General features: G+C 41.2%; 1 long non-coding RNA gene across 1 annotated transcript; it reads right to left on the reverse strand.

The window, feature by feature from the left end:
* Nucleotides 1-10,843: 10,843 nt before the first annotated feature.
* LOC147915845 (uncharacterized) lies at nt 10,844-15,408 on the reverse strand. The gene is made up of 3 exons (XR_015553826.1): nt 15,287-15,408; nt 13,224-13,423; nt 10,844-11,091 (listed from the first exon to the last, which is right to left on the reverse strand). It is a non-coding gene; the product is annotated as an uncharacterized LOC147915845 (long non-coding RNA).
* Between the last annotated feature and the right edge of the window lie 3,795 nt (nt 15,409-19,203).

Raw genomic sequence — 19,203 nt, forward strand, 5'->3', positions numbered from 1 at the left:
CTTCTCCCTCTCTCTCTTTTTAATACTTGCTTCTCCTTTCCTCTATGACCTTATTCCTTCCTTTCCTTCCCTCTCTTTCCACTCCCAGGTCACAGGAATTCTCTTCCAAGCAGCCTTCCCCTTCCAAAAAAAAATCATAGCAGCTTGCTACTCCGTAGGGTAGCGCTTAATCTTTCCATCTTGGAGGCTGTAGTTGTTTTTGTTTGTTAATCGCCAAATCCTTTTTGGAGCCCCCTTGGCACTCTGTTTCCCTGGGGATGGGGGAGAGGGCTCCCCTCATATTCCCTGGTTACCTAGCAACTTGTCTCCTTGCTGACAAGTCACCGCCCCTTCGGAGATGCCAGCTGATGTGCACACAACAAAGGGAAAGTGACACCACCGCTCCACTTCCGCTCTTAGAAGGCCTCCTTGTTCATTAGCGCTGTGATAAGTGGCTTGCTATGGGCAGGCCCCCCGATGCCCCCTTCCTGATTAAGCCAGCCGCACTGCTCCTCCCAGGGATCTTGGAGTGATGACAGCTTGTCAAGTTCCCGAGACACTTGGTACGTACTGGGAATTTCAGATTTAATCCCTAATTACATCCAGCCCATCACCGTTGTAATAGAAGCCATAATAGTCTTTTCATTGTAGTCTTCAAGTCAGTGGGGCCGTGTGGAGAGCTATATCCATATTCATGCATGTGTTTTCTATTTTGCTACTACATCCTCGTTAGACTTCAAAATGAAGGGCGTTTTTCTTTTCTCCTGCAAAAGCCTTTATGAAAGAAGCTGTTCGCTTAACATCTTTCAGGCTCCCCCAACTGCCATCCTTTGTTCCTTCTTTACTTGTTTATGAATTAACTGCTTTGGGCCCAGGGTTGGTAACCAACTTTAATTTATCACTAAAGATATAGATGTCCCCAGGTAGTGCTTGTATAGTAGGAAGTTGGTTGATCCTGGACCAATTGAGGAAGGAACGTTTCTCAATCTCAGTTTCTGTAATCCTGAAACAGACAGTAGAATAGGAAAGGAGGAAGGGAGAGAAATAGAAGGAGAGAAAAATGAATTCTACTCTTCAAAAAACAGGCATTCAGGGCCGGCCCCGTGGCTTAGTGGTTAAGTGCGCACGCTCCGCTGCTGGCGGCCTGGGTTTGGATCCCGGGCCTGCACCGACGTACCGCTTCTCTGGCCATGCTGAGGCCGCGTCCCACATATAGCAACTAGAAGGATGTGCAACTATGACATACAACTATCTACTGGAGCTTTGGGGGAAAAACAAACAAATAAAATTATAAAAAAAAAAAAAAAAAAAACAGGCATTCATAGCAGTAATACTTATAACAGAGAACAATGGTAAATTACCCAGATTCCCAGTAGGTGAATGTCCAAACAATCAGTATAGTAACACAACAGATCATTAGATCGATTTTACAAATGGTAGCCCATTTATATGGACCATACCAATCATAGAGATAAATATATATTTAGGGCCGGCCCCGTGGCTTAGCGGTTAGATGCTCGTGCTCCGCTGCTGGCGGCCCGGGTTCGGATCCCAGGCACACACCGACGCACTGCTTCTCCGGCCATGCTGAGGCGGCGTCCCACATACAGCAACTAGAAGGATGTGCACCTATGACATACAACTATCTACTGGGGCTTTGTGGGGGGAAAAAAAAGGACGAGGATTGGCAATAGATGGTAGCTCAGAGCCGGTCTTCCTCAGCAAAAAGAGGAGGATTAGCATGGATGTTAGCTCAGGGCTGATCTTCCTCACAAAAAAAAATAATAATAATAAAATAAAATCTTAAAAAATATATATATATATTTAAATATACATGATGCATGCAACATATACATATATGTGACATATATTTATATACAGTAATTCAGGGGAAAAGAATCCAAGAGAACTTGAACACACTGGTTAGATACATGCAAAAATGTATGTGACTGTTTAGAAAAATTAGAAGAATATGTGAAAAGATATGAATAGGATAGAGCTGCACTATCCAATATGGTAACCACTAGCCACGTGTAACTATTGAGTACTAGAATTACGGCTAGTCTGAATTGAGATGTGTCATAAGTATAAAACTGGATTCAAAGACTTAGTATGAAAAAGCATATAAAATAGCTCATAAATAATTTTTATGTTGATTACATGTTAAATGATTTTATTTTTAATATATTGGGTTAAATATATTATTAAAATTAATTCCACTTGTCTCTTTTTACTTTTTAATGTGGTTACCAGAAAATTTTAAGTTATATATGTGGCTCACATTTGTGGCTTGCATTATGTTTCCATTGGACAGTGCTGGTTTAGAGTTAAATGCTTATTAGTTCCTTTTTTCTACAAAATTGCTAAACTTCTTGTTCTGTTTGTATTTATAAGGTGTATAAGTTCTGGAATAGACTCTAGACAGATAATGAAAATTGTGGCTTCCCTGGGAAGATGGGAAGGGGTGAGGTGTGAAGAAAGGTGTGAAGAGGTTAAAGAAAGAAAGGAGGTGTGGAGAGGGAAGGAGGAAGGCCATATACTTCAGAGGTGATAGGATCACTGAGACAACTAAATGTATGACCTAGCAAGAAGAGTAGGTGGCCTCCTTCTAAGATGTCACTTGTCACTCTGAAGAATGCTTCCTTCCTAAACCAACCCTTTCCACTGGCCTGTAGGCTTGACCTCTTGGAGTTGAGAAATGTCCTTCTATTGTCCTCAGAGGAAGAACACATTCATTAAACTATGAGTCAATTATATATCTTAGTGTAGAATTTCTTATTTTGGTCATTTATGTGTTTGATTTCATTGTTAGAATTATTTCTCTCAGGACTATTTGTTGACCACAGATTTTAATGGGGGTGGGTGGGAGTGGTAGTGTGGCCAGCAGAGCAGTACTGGTGCTGAGGATGGGAACAGAGGCATGAGAATGGGGCCTTGGCAGAGCAATGAGACCAACTCACCTACCTAACCAGTCTTTAGCTATGACTAGTCATGGGTGTGTGACCAGGACGTTCTGGTAGCCAGAAGAATCCCAGCATGTGCTCTCACAAGCCATTTGGGAGAGGAGGTAATAGGAAAACTAGGAATATTCTTCATTTCAGAGACTCTCCAGACTTGAGAGAGAAGAGTCCTTGTATTCAGGCCTGATCCTGCTGGTGGCTGCCTTGGGGGCCACTCTCATTACCATGGAAAAGTGCCCCAAAATTAACCCATGATCACAGAAGCCTGTTAAACCTGGAAGAACTTCTCTTTTTTTCCAATGGAAAAAAAAAATCATGGTATAACATTCCTTCTTAAGAAAAAGAAATTGTTATTCAACTACTATGTCCTATTTGTTCAATAAACATTAATTGAACTCCTACCAGTATCATTCATCCATTTAACAAATACTGAGCCCCCACTATGCAGAATATTGTGTAGTTGAGACCCTAGACTCTGAAAGACTGCCTGGATTCAAATCCTGGCTCTACTGCTTTCTATCTGGATGACCTTGGGCATATTACTTAATCTCTCTTGAGCCTCTTTCTTCATCTGTAGAGAGGAATAATAATATAGTGTTGTTGTGATAATTAAATGAGTTAATACATGAAAAATACTTTAAAATACATGAAAAATACTTAACACGTGAAAAATACTGTCGCAGAGTTAGGTGACATACAAATATTTTCTGCTATATGCTAGCCCGTGATAGGGATAAAAAGACAAGCACCGCACAATCTTTGCCCTCAAGGAGGATCTATCTGGTGGCCTTTCTCACCTGTTATTTCATTTAACCTTCACAACCAGCCCATGAGTTAGTATTGTTAATCTGAGGCTGAGGCAGATTAGATTACCTGCCTGAGATCACACAAATAACAAACGACAGGTGTGATGTACAGCTAGTTATTCTGACCCTAAGTCCAGGGCTCTTTGCTCAGTAGTATGCTGCCTTCTAGTCAGAGGCCAACTCTTAGCTCAGTCCATGAAGCAAAAGTCTCTATCCCCAATAGCATTACAGAGATATTTTCTTTGCTACAGTATTCGTTAGGGTGTCTGAGGAAGCAAGTAACAGAAAGTCCTGACTGAATTACATTATACATTATACATTAAGAAAAGGTACTTATCTCACATTTTGAAAAGTCTGAATGTAGGTTGCCTCAGGGTTTGATGGTTTAATGATATCATGAAGGACCCAGATTCACTTCATCTCTCTGCTCTCTATGTGTCAGCTTTGTGCCAGCATCACAAGATAGCTACCACTCTTCCAAGTATTATATACAGATACCACAACAGCCTCCAAAAGAGGAGAGGACACTTTCTCCAGGAAACCTTCCAGGAGACCTTCACTCGTGTCTTATTAGATCAGAAGCTCATCCTTAAACCAATCACTGACAAGTGATTGGCTCAGCAAAATCATGATTTACCCCTGGATGGGAAATAGGGTCACCTTCACAGAGCTTATGAGGCGCTTTCACATGAAGGAGGGTGGACACAATCACAAAACCTGAGCCCATATTATTGGTCACATAGGCAATCAACAGTGTCTGCTACAAGGGACCTCAAGTTACCTTCATCATCACCAAGTAGCATACATCAAGTGGCATTACTTTAACAGCTAATAGACTCCTCATCTCAATGTAGAAGAAAAATCCAAAATCAAATGGACTATAAATTAGTTAAATGGGGATGTCTGCCACACTGTACTGGTGAGATTTTTTACAGTTTTGCCCAAACTCTTATTTTGAGAGCTTGGTTGGGGTCATCAAAACATCCAAGTTGACCTAACCAGTTCAAATGTTTTAAAACATTTGTGATTGTTTCTATTTGGGTGATGCTTTCTTCTTTTCTTTTTCTTGTTTTTTAATGACACAAAAAAGAGAGTAGAAGGTAGTAAATTATGCAAAGGGACGTATAGCAACCAAAGGGAAACGTTATCCTTCCTAGGAGACAGGATTTTATGGGATTTCTGGGTCTTTTTTGTATCTGATTATTGAGGTCTTGACAGCTTTTCAATTCAGGAATACGGTCATGTCTGTTAAACTAATTGTAGTTGTTCACTCCACTATATAATTTTACAACATTTCAGCTTCAAATAGAATGGCTTCAATAAACATAAAGCAGACTGACACATCCCAGATTTCTGCAGTTTATTTTACACCAAGAAATTACATTTAGAGATTTTCAGACACATGCTATAAATGAAAATTCAACAGGAAGTTTCTTTCACTTCCTCCAGAGCTGACCTACATTTCAAAAATACATGAGTGGGCTATAACTAGGAACTTCTTCTCTTGCTGCCGTTATTCACACCGTGTTTTCTGAAGTTTTTTTTTTTTTTTTTTTTGAGGAAGATCTGCCCTAAGCTAACATCTGCCAATCCTCCTCTTTTTGTGAGGAAGACTGACCCTGGGCTAACATCCATGCCCATCTTCCTCCACTTTATATGGGCCTCCACAGCATGGCTTGACAAGTCGTGCATCGGTGTGTGCCGGGGATGTAAACCGGCGAACCCCAGGCCACCGCAGCGGAGCTCGCGCACTTAACCGCTTGCGCCACCAGGCCGGTCCCCTGAAGATTTTTTTTCTTAGTGACTGTAGTGGCCTTTGAGGGAATTTTAGACGTTGGGAGCCTATCTACAGCCCTAAGTGAAACGGCAAATGTTGTCAATAGGGATGGCCAAATCGTGTCGCTCTGGGCTACCTACATCCATCAGATTAACCAGAAAAGTCAGACCTCCATGCTCCTCACGTGGAAGAGATGAAACCCATGGCTTTTCTATCTATACTACCTTAGATACTGTTAGTGGGAGCAGCCATTTGGTGGCTGTATCTTCCCCAGATCTATGCCACCCACCTATCTACTCTAAAGGAATGGTATGGTGATGCATTAGGTCCAGGATGTGTAACACTGTTAGCTTTTTAGAGAATAGTGCCATATACATTCAAGACCTCGTTAAAAGTGAGCTAAGGCCCATAATATACCAATTTACATATATTTTTGATTGTACTCTAGGCTCAATATAAACGCAGAACATTCCCACACCTCCTCTACCTGCCATCTTAAGAGTTCTGGAACTCAGAACACGAGTCTGGCGTTGTTCCCAGATAGATGTGTGTGGCTTTGTGCCTGCAAAACATGCTCTTCATAGAAGCTTTTCTTTCCATTTCAGAGTGTCTTCCACAAAGCTGCTGGATGAGGTGCTTACACCAGAGCAACTGCTGCCCTCTGTGTCCCAGGTAAAATGCCAGGAGACATCAAAGAAAGTGGGGGAAGCCTAGTTAAGTAGTACATGTATTAATTCAGTTTAAAGATCTGAAGTTGAGGAGCAGCTAGGTGCAGAGCGAGGAAGTTATAGGCACTTCAATCTTTAGCAAGGATTTAAAACTCAGATGCATCCAGGGGTCAGACAGGTACTATAAATTGTCAAGTGGCTAAAGTAAGACAACAGGGTGTGATAAGAGTTAGGGTAAAGAGGAGAGTACAAATCCTGCCTGTGGGCATTCAAATTTTAAAAGTTAAAAAGTATTTAAAAAAAAAACACTGCCTATCCAAATAAAATGTGGCCTTTGTTTACTCCACATGATCTTATGTAGAACAACAGCTGGGAAGATGACTGCTTTTTAAGATGATGAGTGTTTCTGCCGGCTAGCCAGGCTCTACTTCAGACAAGGTACGAATTACCTTATCTGAAACTCATACTTGGTCTTGGGTAAAATAAGACAGTGTATGTGTATCTCCTCCCACAGTGCTCACCACATAACAACAAGAGTGACAACAGTAGCAGAAATAACCACCAATACTCATATAGTCCTTACTATATGCCAGGCACTCTTCAAAGTACTTTACATATATTAACTCATTTTTAATACTCGAAACCACTTTATGAAGTGGATACTACTAGTATCCCATCCTATATGTAAGGCAACAAAGGTCCAGAGTCACACTGCTAGGAAGTTGTAGAGGGACAGTTTGAACCAGGATACAAGTTCACTCAATGCCTTTCTACTAAACTCAATACTATTTGAGCTTCAGAAGGATTTCAATGGCTTACTCATGATCTGGAGGTCATACTTACCCCAACTCAATCCCTTCATTGATTTAAAGCTTGAATTTCAAACTTTTCTTTAAAACACTTTTCGTAGTAAGAAATGCATTTTACCTCTTAATCCAGTACACACATACATGATACAATACTCACAACATGCAATGCACTCTGGTCTGTTCTATTCTTTTCTGTTCTGCACCACTTTTTTAAATGCTGGTCACAAAAAATTAGATTGATTTCTGCACTTTGGAAATAACTAATAAAAGGATCTTTTCTCAGGCCAAATATATATATGGTCAAACATTAATGGACATTGATGTACAGAAAAAAATATTTATGAAAATTGTTGCTACTGCCTTGATTTTACCTCCCGAAGATAGCCATTAGCATACTAGCAAAAGTGAATTAGTGTCACTCTGCAAGCACAAACGCCTGTTTCACAATTGTCATAGTCAAAAAACAATTAGTACACATACAGCACAAAAGTTAAACGTTTCATCCTACAGCATAGTATTACTGTACTATCCTCTATACAAATACTGCTCGGTATATTTATCTAAGGCAGCTGAATATAGAGAATCTATTCTTTCTTTTCTTCTTTTCTCTTCTTTGTTCATTTGTTTGTTTGTTTGTTTCCTTTTTTCATTCTTTCCTTTCTTCTTTCTTTTTCTCATCCTTTAATTCAACAAATAAGTATTGAGCGTCACCAAGACAGGCACATCCCTCGGCCTCGTGGAGCTTACCATCCAGTGAAGGATTGAGACAAACTGGATGTTCAGCCAGATATTTATATGTCGACACCAGTTTTAATTCCTTTTTTCTTTTTGTAATAATTGACATGCTAAAATATTTTTCTTTTTTTTTAAATATTTTATTTATTTATTTATTTATTTTCCCCCCAAAGCCCCAGCAGATAGTTGTATGTCATAGCTGCACATTCTTCTAGTTGCTGTATGTGGGACACAGCCTCAGCATAGCCAGAGAAGTGGTGCATCGGTGTGCGCCCGGGATCCGAACCCGGGCCGCCAGCAGCAGAGCGCGCGCACTTAACCGCTAAGCCACGGGGCCAGCCTTAAAATATTTTTCAAAAGCAGTTCAATAAATACTTTCTGTCAAGACACCAGGCATCTAAAGTGAAAACAAAAATGTTAAAAATCCAAGACTTCTCACGTATTATGATGCTGTTCTCGCTGGAGGATTTTTGCATGACAACCCAGACCAGAGAGGAAACAGGCGTTTGGTTTTATTTTTTGGTAGCTTCTCTCTGGTCCTCTATGTCAGTTGCCTATAATGTTTATCTTGCCCAAATTTTATAGATGTCCTTCCAACTGAGTCAACATAAAGCAGGTATACTGGTGGGGGGATCTCTGTTTTCACCTAATGTCCAAATAATTAAGGCTAAGCTGTATATTATTAGTTATAGTTTCCTATAACTTGATAATCTAAGCTTGGGTCCTCTGCCTAATAAAAATTCCAAGGAGCCTACAGACAGTACTGTAAATACAATATCACCCTGTACATAGGAAGTGGTAGATATTATGCTGGTTTAAATTTCACTATTTACAAGAGAAATATTTACAAGTACAGTCATGCACCACATAATGATGTTTTGGTCAGCAATGGACCACATATACGATGGTCCCGTAAGTTATAATGGAGCTGAAAAATTCCTGTTGCCTAGTGACGTTGTAGCTGTTGTAAAGTCTAGCGCAACACATTACTCCCGTGTTTGTGGTGATGCTAGTGTAAAAAAACCTGTTGCGTTGCCAGTCGTATAAAAGTATAGCACATACAATTATGTACATACAGTACATGATGCTTGATAATGATAATAAACGACTATGTTACTGGTTTTTGTGTTTACTATACTGTACTTTTTATTGTTACTTTAGAGTGTACTTTTCTACTTATAAAAAAAGAGTTTACTGTAAAACAGTACGCCGTGTTAACACCGGCAGCAGCCTCATACATCTCATGTTTACAGCATCTCTTGATTGCATCATTTTTCTCGTGCTTGATTTAATCTCATGTTGTTTTGGTCATCATGGTCCCTAAGCATACAAAATCCACTGCTAATGTTGCCAGTAAGAGGCCACATTGAGTGATTGACCTGGAAACAAAATTAAAAGTGATAAAAGACTACGAAGATGGAAAATCAGTGATGGTTATCACTCGCCAGTCAAGCATGTCCCGTTCTACCATAGACATGATCTTGAAGAACAAGAACAAAGTGATGGAAGCTGTTGAAGGATCTGCTTCACTGAAGCCAATGAGACTAACAAAAATTTGAGAAGGGCCTATATCAGACGTGGAGAATCTTCTAATGACCTGGACTGAAGACCAGACACAGAAGTGTATCCCTCTCAACATCATGACGAGACGGCCAGAGCAAAATATTTGTTTGCAAAATTGAAAGGAAAGGCTGGATCCTGCTATAATGTTGAATTTACTGCTAGCTCTGGGTGGTTTAAATGATTCAGGAATCATTATTCATTACATAGTGTGAAAGTGAGGGTGAGTCTGCGAGTTCTGATGTGAAGGCAGCTGAAGAATTTTTGGAAACTCTAGGTAAGCTGATTGTGGAGGATAATTACTTGCCAGAGCAAATATTCAATATGGATGAAAGCTCCTGTTCTGGAAATGGATGCCTGAAAGAACTTTTATCCATAAGGAGGCCAAGTCAATGCCAGGTTTCAAGGCTTTTAAGGACAGGATAATAGTCTTGCTTGGGGGCAATGCTGCAGGCTACAAATTGAAACTCTTTGTGATCTGGCATAGTGAGAACCCCAGGGCTTTCAAGCATTTCAATGAGCACACACTGCTGGTGTACTACAGAAGGAATAAGTCTTGGATGACCCAGCTCCTCTTCCAAGATGCTCTTCTCCAGTAAAATGGAGAAGTACTGTTTGGAGAATAACATACCTTTCAAGATTTTGCTTGTTGTTGATAATGCTCCCAGACAAACTCCTTTTACTGGTGATCTTCATCCCAATATCAAAGCAGTGTTTCTCCCTCCAAACATCACCTCTTTGATCCAACCAATGGATCAAAGAGTTATAGCAGTTTTTAAGGCCTACTACCTGAGGAGGACCTTTGCCCAGGCTATTGCTGCAACTGAGGAAGACACTGATGCAATTCTGGAAGGATTACAACATCTATGACTGCATCAAGAACCTTGCTTGGGCTTGTGGTACTGTCACCAACAAGCGTATGAATTGCATCTGGAAGAAGACACTCAAGAAGTTCGTCCATGATTTCAAAGGATCCTGACACTGTACCTGTGGAGTTCCCCCAAGAATCTTAGGAAGACTCTTGGCCAATCTGAATATAACCCCCAATTTGGGAATCCTTACCAAAACCAGAAAAGTCAAAGAATGGTCTTAGAAACATAATGAGTTTTGCTGGGAAATAGAAGATACTGACTTTTCCTTCCTCCAAATGGCAAAGAATGAATCCACCAATAATTTTCCCTATATATTGACACCCCAAATCAGGGGTTCCGAAGTGAAATTCCTGTAGAGACCAACAGAAATAAGGTTGTAAGTACAAGAATAGGTTTTCTTACAATAATAATAAATTGGTCAAGAGCACATTCCAGAAATATTGTCCTTTTAAGTCCCTGTTTAGACAATTGATGAGAAAATCACATGCACCCAGCTATTTTCCATTCCCAGTGAGCCAACACTCAGAGGACCAAATTCAAGTACTGTTGCCAACTAAGAACATACTGAATTGTAGGGGCTAAGTAAAACTGTAATCATTAGCCAGTGTTCTTAATGATACCGAGCAATTGGGCTTGCTCTGCTCTCTGCGATCTGAGCCAATTAGTCACAAGTTAGAGACTGAGAAACAAAGTTTAATTAGATTGGCCAGCAAATCAGAAGACAGGTGACTAATGTCTCAAAGACCCATCTTCAAAGATTACAGAATCTTGAGGCAGTTATATAGGGGAAATGGGTAGTAAGGAGGGGGTCCAGGGACGTTAGTGTCCAGGCATGATGGGCTCCAGGCATCACATTGTTCCATTCTTCTGTCAGCTGTGATGGATACCTTGTAGGTGTGTTTCCCCACCTGTGGTCATCCTGTTCCTGGAGAGAAACTCACAGAACAAGGTTTTTAATTTATCAAGCTATTGGGGAGTACATACATAAGCGGAGACCATAAACCAGGAGAGCATGTGAATGTTTTGGAGTAAGTGCAGAGAAGTGAGTAGTCACACAGAGGAGGGGCTAGGGCCATTTTATGTAACAAGATGGCCTCAGTTATGCTCACTTACATTAAGCGTCGGGAGTAAGACTTTATATTTTGTTTTCTCTTGCCCGTATTTAAAACAGCACATTGAATAATCCAATCTCAAGGTTACCAGATTAATAACCTGTTCTAATACTTTAAAATTTATACATAAAATATGAATCTGTGCCATTATTCTGGTGTTTTGCTCCAGTCCCTATATCTACTTACCAGGAATTGGCTACTTTGAGCATGTGGAAGACTATCTTGTGCTCCCCTGGGAGTATGGGTCATCACGGTTTTGCAAAAGGTAAGTGTAAGGAAAAAGATATATACACTTTGACCCAGGAATTACATTTCTAGAATTTATTCTGGAAATGTAATCTGAGATAGGCCCAATGAACTGCCCACAAGGATGTTCACTAGAACATTATTTATTTTAATTAAAAAATGGAAACAAGGGGCCGACCCAGTGGTGTAGTGGTTAAGTTCACGCACTCCACTTTGGTGGCCTGGGGTTCACGGGTTCAGATCCCAGGCGCAGACCTGCACACCACTCGTCAAGTCATGCTGTGGTGGCATGACTTGGCATGGCAAAATAGAGGAGGATTGGCACGGATATTAGCTCAGGGACAATCTTCCTCAAGCAAAAAGAGGAAGAGTGGCAACAGATGTTTGCTCAGGGCTAATCTTCCTCACCAAAAAAAAAAAAAAAAAGGAAACACATGTCTCAAAATTGGAGATTACATAGAACGGTGGTACATATGTGAGACTATAGACCAGAGGTCAGAAAACTATAGCCCGTGGGCCAAATCCAGCCTGCCTAACTGTTTTTGTCGGAGCACAGACACACCCATTTATGTACGTGTTGTCTGTGGCTGCTTTTGCTGCGACCGCAGAGTTGCATAGTTGTGATAGAAACTATACGTGTTCATTTCATGTTGCTGCTATAATTAACTACCACAAACAAGTGGCTTAAACCATACAAATGTATTCTTTTACAGTTCTGGAAGTCAGAAATCCTCAAATCAAGGTGTCGGTAGGGCTGCATTCCTTCTGGAGGCCTTAGGGGAGAATCCGTTGCCTTGCCTTTTCCAGCTTCTAGAGGTCGTCTATATTCCCTGGCTCATGGTCCCATCTGCCGTCTTCAAAGCAAGCAGGGTAGCATCTTGTAATCTCTCCCTCTGACTCTGACCCTTCTGTGTTCCTCTTATAAGAGCACTTATGACTATGTTGAGCCCACCCAGATAATCCAGGATAATCTCCCATCTCAAGAGCCTTAATTTAATCACAACTGCAAAGTCTCTTTTGCCATATAAAGTAACATATTCACAGGTTCTGGTGATTAGGATGTGCACATCTAGGGGGGCCATTATTCAGTCTACCACACCAAGTAACCCACAAAACCTAAAATATTTACTCTCTGGCCCTTTACAAAAAAGATTGCCAACTCCCCCTTTAGACCCCAGGACTGAGGGGTCAGAGTGGCAGCATGTGGCCTGAGGGAACAACCTCTCTGCCACGTAAACCCAGAAGGCTGCTCTCTAAGACAGTTCTGTGATGAGGGAGCTATGGATTCCAGTCCTCTTTGGAAACACTTAACTGCAATTAACATGAAAAACCTGAAAAATACACACAGCATTAGAAGTAAATCTAAATTTCCAAATCATAAGCAGAATCCTTTCTTGGCTAAACGACACCTTTTTTCTTGACTTGGACATCGATTTTTTTTCTCCCCAATAATATCGGTAGACACAGCTAGTAGCTTAACAAATATCCATTCTCCCCTCTTTCCAACCAATGGAACTTCAATTTTTAACCAGCTAGCAATGTGCCCGATTAAAAATATTCATCTCTCCAGCCTTCCTTGCAACTAGAGATGACCCTGTGACTCATCTTGGTCAATGAGATAAAAGCAGAAATCCCCTGAATGGAACTTCTGGGAATACTACTGTTTTCATAGTGAAAAAAAAAAAAAGTGCAAACTCACCTAGTTCATCCCTCTTGCCCTTCGCCTTTTTGCTCTATTTCCTGTGTGGAACACAGATGTGGTCATGCAGATGGAACAGCCATTCAATGAAGAAGATGAGCCCCAAGTCTAGTGATGGTAGAGCAGGAAGCTGGAAGGGTCCTGGGTCCTTGGGGACATCCATGAGCAGCTGCACTAGCCCCTGACTGACCACCTGCAGACTATTCGTTACATCAGAAAAATGAGCCACTGTTTGGCTTAGCCACTGTGGTCAGTATTCTTTTACATGCAAAGATAGTCCTAGTGGGTGCGACATCCTATGATACATATCAAAGCTCCAGCAACACGGTCCCTATCTGTGAGCTCTTCCATCACTCTGTTCCAACAAGAGTGGATCTGCTCCACATATGGGGAAAGAAGAGGTGGAACACAGGTCTTTTTCATGTATTTAATTTCAGCATCCTTTCACGGTAAAAACACTCAACAAACTAGAAATAGAAGGGAACTTCCTCAACCTAATAAAGGGCATCTGTGAAAAACCCACAGCTAACATCATGCTTAGTGGTAAAAAGCTGAATGCTCTCCCACTAGGATCAGCAACAAGACAAGGATGTCTGTTCTTGCCACTTCTATTCAACATTGTTCTGTAGGTTCTAGCCCAGGCAATTAGGCAAGAAAATGAAATAAAAGTTGGAAAAGAAGAAGTAAAACTATCTCTATTTGCAGATAACATAATCTTGTATATAGTAAATCCTAAATAATCCAAAAAAAAAAAAAAAAACCCCAAAGAACTATTAGAGCTAATAAATGAGTGCAGCAAGGTTGCATGATACAGTATCAATATAAAAAATCAATTGTATTTCTGTATACTAACAATGAACAACTGGAAAGTGAAATTAAGAAAACAATTCCATTTATAATAGCATCCAAAAAATAAAATAATGAGGAATAAATTTAACAAAAGTAAGGCAAGACATGTACACTGCAAACTACAAAGCAACACTGAAAGAAATTATAGATCTAAATAAATGGAAAAAATTCCTGAGTTCATGGATTGGAAGATAATGTTGTTAAGAAGGCAACACTTCCCAAACTGATCTACAGACTCAATACAATCCCTATCAAAATCTCAGCTGCATTTTTTTTGCCAAAATGAATCTACAAGCTGATCCTAAAATTCATATGGAAAGGCAAGGGACCCAGAATAGCCAAAGCAATCTTGAAAATAAGAACAGAGTTGGAGGACTCATACTTCTCATTTTAAAAACTTATAAAGCAACAATAATCAAGACTGTGGCTCTGGCATAACGAAAAACATATAGATCAATGGAATAGAATTGAGAGCCCAGATTTCAACGCAAAGGCTAATAGCAACCCTGTGGCAGGAAAATTCTAGTGAGGACCTGCCACTGGGATGAGATGGCACATCTAAGAGTCAAATTCCAAAGGAAGACGAACATCTGACTGGCTTAACTGGGGTCACTTGCCTGCTCCCAGGCTGAGGGAAGGCAGGGTTTCTAATGATAGTCCTCCCACCCAGGAAGAAGAGACGATTACAAATAAGAAAATCAGAGGGGGCGGAGTCAAGATGGCGGCGTAGGCAGACTCTGAACTCACCTCCTCCCGTGGACACAGCCAATTTACAACTACTCGTGGAAAAATTACCCCTGAGACAGAACTGAAAACTGGATAAGAGGAACTCCTGCAACAACGGACAATCCTAACTGGGGTAGAAGAGGCAGAGACTCCCTTCTGGAGAGGAAAAACGCCAACTTCACAAGCCGCCAGCTTCACGGCCGCCGGGAGCAGCTCACAGGTACGCAGCCTCCCTGGAGGCGCGGGGCCCTGAGCCGGGGAGCGCCCCCGCTGTGGGCATTTTGTGGACCCAGCACAATTGAGACCAGCAGCATAATATCTGACTTTGCCTGCTACTAAAGCATTGGGTAGCACCCCCAGAAAACCCGGTTCACAAAGAAACTAAAACTGGCTCTTAAAGGGCCCGTGCACAAACTCACCCGTTCCAGAAAGCATCCTAAAATCACCAGAAAGAAAGGTGCACAGTGCTTCGGTGACAAGAGACTCACCTAATAGGCCCTGAGTGCATCTCGGTGAGGGGTGAGACCTCTCCAGGGACTGGGACATTGGCGGCGGCCATTGTTGTGGCCTGGTGTGAGCGTGCTGACACGGACACCATTGGAGTTCTCCCTGAGACCTGCTGGCCCGGGGTCTGCTCCACCCGCTGGAGCGCCGATTTGATCCGGCTCAGCCAGGGCAGGCAGCCCACCCTAGAGACTAGCCCCACCCAACAACAAGCCCTCAGGCAACGTGTGGGCCTGCATAGATTGGTGACTGGATTCTCTGCAGCCTGGCAACTGGGCTGACTTGAGCGGGGCAGGGTGTGCGCGGGGAGCGGGTGGAGAGTGTGGGGCGGTGGCGGAGTGTGTGGGGCTCCCGCCGTGGAGAGACTGGGTCCGCTTGGGGGGGTCGGGGCGCTCACACGGGGCAGGACTGTGTTGACTGTGTGTGTGGACCTGTGGGCGGCAGGGCTTCTCAGCCACAGAAGACTTGTACTTCTCAAAGACCCACATAGGAGGTTTGCTCCACCTTCCAAAACCTGAAACAATTGGGTGCTCCTGTGCCTGAGGCCAGCCCCACCCAGCTGCGATCCTCAGAGAGCTGACAAGAGACCTAATAGGCTAGAGGCTTACAGCAATTGTAAGGCCCTGAGCCTAACAACCTGCCATGGTGGGGGCCTACTCACTTAAAAGAAATACTGCAACACAAATGTGGTATTAGAACTTGCAGCCAACTGTGCTGGGGCTCCCCACAGCTGATAAAGAGACTGAAGGGCCCACAACAACTACAAGCAGCTGAGCATTACAACAGCTGGCCAGGAGCATAACTCAGCCTCCCTGGGCGCCTACAGGGAGAGCAAACAGGCCACAGCAGAAGGATACACATAGCCCACATAGGGGTCACCCCTGGAACATTGAGAACTGAGGGAAGCACACTGGAAGCCTCCTAAGCCATCACTTACATAAGGTCACCTATCCAAGAGCAGGAGACATAGCTGACCTACCTAATACGTAGACACAAGCACAGGGAAAGAGGCAAAATGAAGAGGCAAAAGAATACATTCCAAGTAAGGGAACAGGACAAAACCCCAGAAAAGGAACTTAGTGAAACAGAAATGAGCAACCTACCCGACAGAGAGTTCAAACTAAGAGTGTTAAGGATGCTTACTGATCTGGGGAGAAGAATAGATGGACTCAGTGAGAATGTCAACAAAGAAATGGAAGATATAAAAAAGAACCAATCAGAAATGAAGAATACAATACTGGAAATGAAAAACTCATTAGAGGGACTCAAAAGCAGAGTAGAGGATACAGAAGAACGGATCTGTGAGCTGGAAGAAAGACTAGAAGAAATTACCCAAGGTGAACAGGTAAAAGAGAAAAGAATTAAAAAGAGTGAGGACAGTCTAAGGGACCTCTGGGACAACATCAAGCGCACTAACATCCGTGTTATAGGTGTCCCGGAAGGAGAAGAGCGAGACAAGGGGGCAGAGAATCTATTTCAAGAAATAATAGATGAAAACTTCCCTAACCTAAGGAAGGAAACAGACATCCAGGTACAGGAGGCACAGAGAGCCCCAAACAAGATAAACCCAAAGAGGCCCACACCAAGACACATCATAATCAAAATGTCCAGAATTAAAGATAAAGAGAGAATCCTAAAAGCCGCAAGAGAATGTCAAGTTACATACAAAGGAAACCCCATAAGGCTATCAGCTGACTTCTCAGCAGAAACCTTACAGGCTAGAAGAGAATGGCATGATATATTTAAAGTGCTAAAAGGAAAAACTTACAGCCAAGAATACTCTACCCAGCAAGGTTATCGTTCAAAATGGAAGGAGAGATCAAAATTTTCCCAGACAAGCAAAAATTAAAGGAGTTTGTCACCAAGAAACCAGTGTTACAAGAAATGTTAAAGGGACTGATTTAAGGGGAAAAGAGAAGACCACAAATAGGAAAAATTATCTATTTCCACGATTAGAACGTAATGGATACAAATGCACAAAAAAGAGGCTGGATATGATATCAAAAACATAAAAGGAGGGAGGAGGGTAGTTAAAGAGTACAGCTTTCAGACAGAGGTCAAACTAAAGTGACCATCAATTCTGTATAGAAGAAGTAAGGAACAGAGAAGGACTACTAAAACACTGAGGAAAAAAAAAAAAAAAAAAGTTAAAAATGGCAGTAAGTACATACTTATCAATAGCTACTTTAAACGTCAATGGACTAAATGCTCCAATTAAAAGGCATAGGGTGGCTGAATGGATAAAAAAACAAGACCCATATATATGCTGCATACAAGAGACACACTTCAGACCTAAAGACACTCACAAACTGAAAGTGAAGGGATGGAAAAAGATACTCCATAAATGGCAATGAAAAGAAAGCTGGGGTAGCAGTACTCATATCAGACAAAATAGACTTTAAAACAAAAACTGTAAAACGAGACTAAGAAGGGCATTACATAATGATCAAGGGAACAATCCAACAAGAGGATATAACACTTGTAAATATCTACGCACCCAATGTAGGTGCACCTAAATATATAAAGCAATTATTAACAGACATAAAAACAGAAATAGACAGTAACACAATAATAGTAGGGGACTTTAACACTCCACTTACACCAACGGATAGATCATCCAAACAGAAGATCAATAAGGAAACATTGGCCTTAAACGACACACTAGAACAGATGGACCTAGTAGATATATACAGAGCATTCCATCCAAAAACCGAAGAATACACGTTCTTTTCAAATGCACATGGAACATTCTCCAGGATTGATCACATATTAGGCCACAAAACAAGTCTCCATAAATTTAAGAAGATTGAAATAATACCAAGCATCTTTTCTGACCACAAAGGTATGAAACTAGAAATCAACTATAGGAAGAAAATCAGAAAAGCCACAAATACATGGAGATTAAACAAAATGCTACTGAACAACGACTGGGTTAATGAAGAAATCAAAGAAGAAATCAAAAAATACCTGGAGACAAATGAAAATGAAAATACGACATGCCAGAATTTATGGGATACAGCAAAAGCGGTTCTAAGAGGGAAGTTTATAGCAATACAGGCCTATCTCAACAAACAAGAAAAATCTCAAATAAACAATCTAACAATGCACCTAAAGGAACTGGAAAAAGAAGAACAAACAAAGCCCCAAATCAGTAGAAGAAGGGAAATAATAAAAATCAGAGCAGAAATAAATGAAATAGAGACCAAAAAAACAATAGAAAAATTAATAAAACCAAGAGCTGGTTCTTTGAAAAGATCAACAAAATAGACAAACCTTTAGCTAGACTCACCAAGAAAAAAGAGAGAAGGCACAAATAAGTAAAATCAGAAATGAAAGAGGAGAGGTTACAACAGACACCTCAGAAATACAAAAGATTATAAGAGAATACTATGAAAAACTATATGCCAACCAATTCGACAATCTGGAAGAAATGGATAAATTCTTAGAATCATACAACCTTCCAAAACTGGATCAAGAAGAAGTAGAGAATTTGAATAGACCAATCACCAGTAAGGAGATCGAAACAGTAATCAAAAACCTCCCCAAAAATAAAAGTCCAGGACCAGACGGCTTCCTGGTGAATTCTACCAAACATTCAAAGAAGACTTAATACCTATCCTTCTCAAACTCTTCCAAAAATTGAGGAGGGGGAAGCTCCCTAACTCATTCTACGAAGCTGACATTACCCTGATACCAAAACCAGACAAGGACAACACAAAAAAAGAAAATTACAGGCCAATATCACTGATGAACATCGATGCGAAAATCCTCAACAAAATACTGGCAAATCGCATACAACAATACGTTAAAAAGATTATACACCATGATCAAGTGGGATTTATTCCAGTTACGCAGGGATGGTTTAACATTCGCAAATCAATCAACGTAATACACCACATTA

The sequence above is a fragment of the Ceratotherium simum genome, chromosome 12 (genome assembly GCF_057802395.1).
Source record: "Ceratotherium simum simum isolate JZ-2026a chromosome 12, ASM5780239v1, whole genome shotgun sequence".
Lineage (NCBI taxonomy): Eukaryota > Metazoa > Chordata > Mammalia > Perissodactyla > Rhinocerotidae > Ceratotherium > Ceratotherium simum.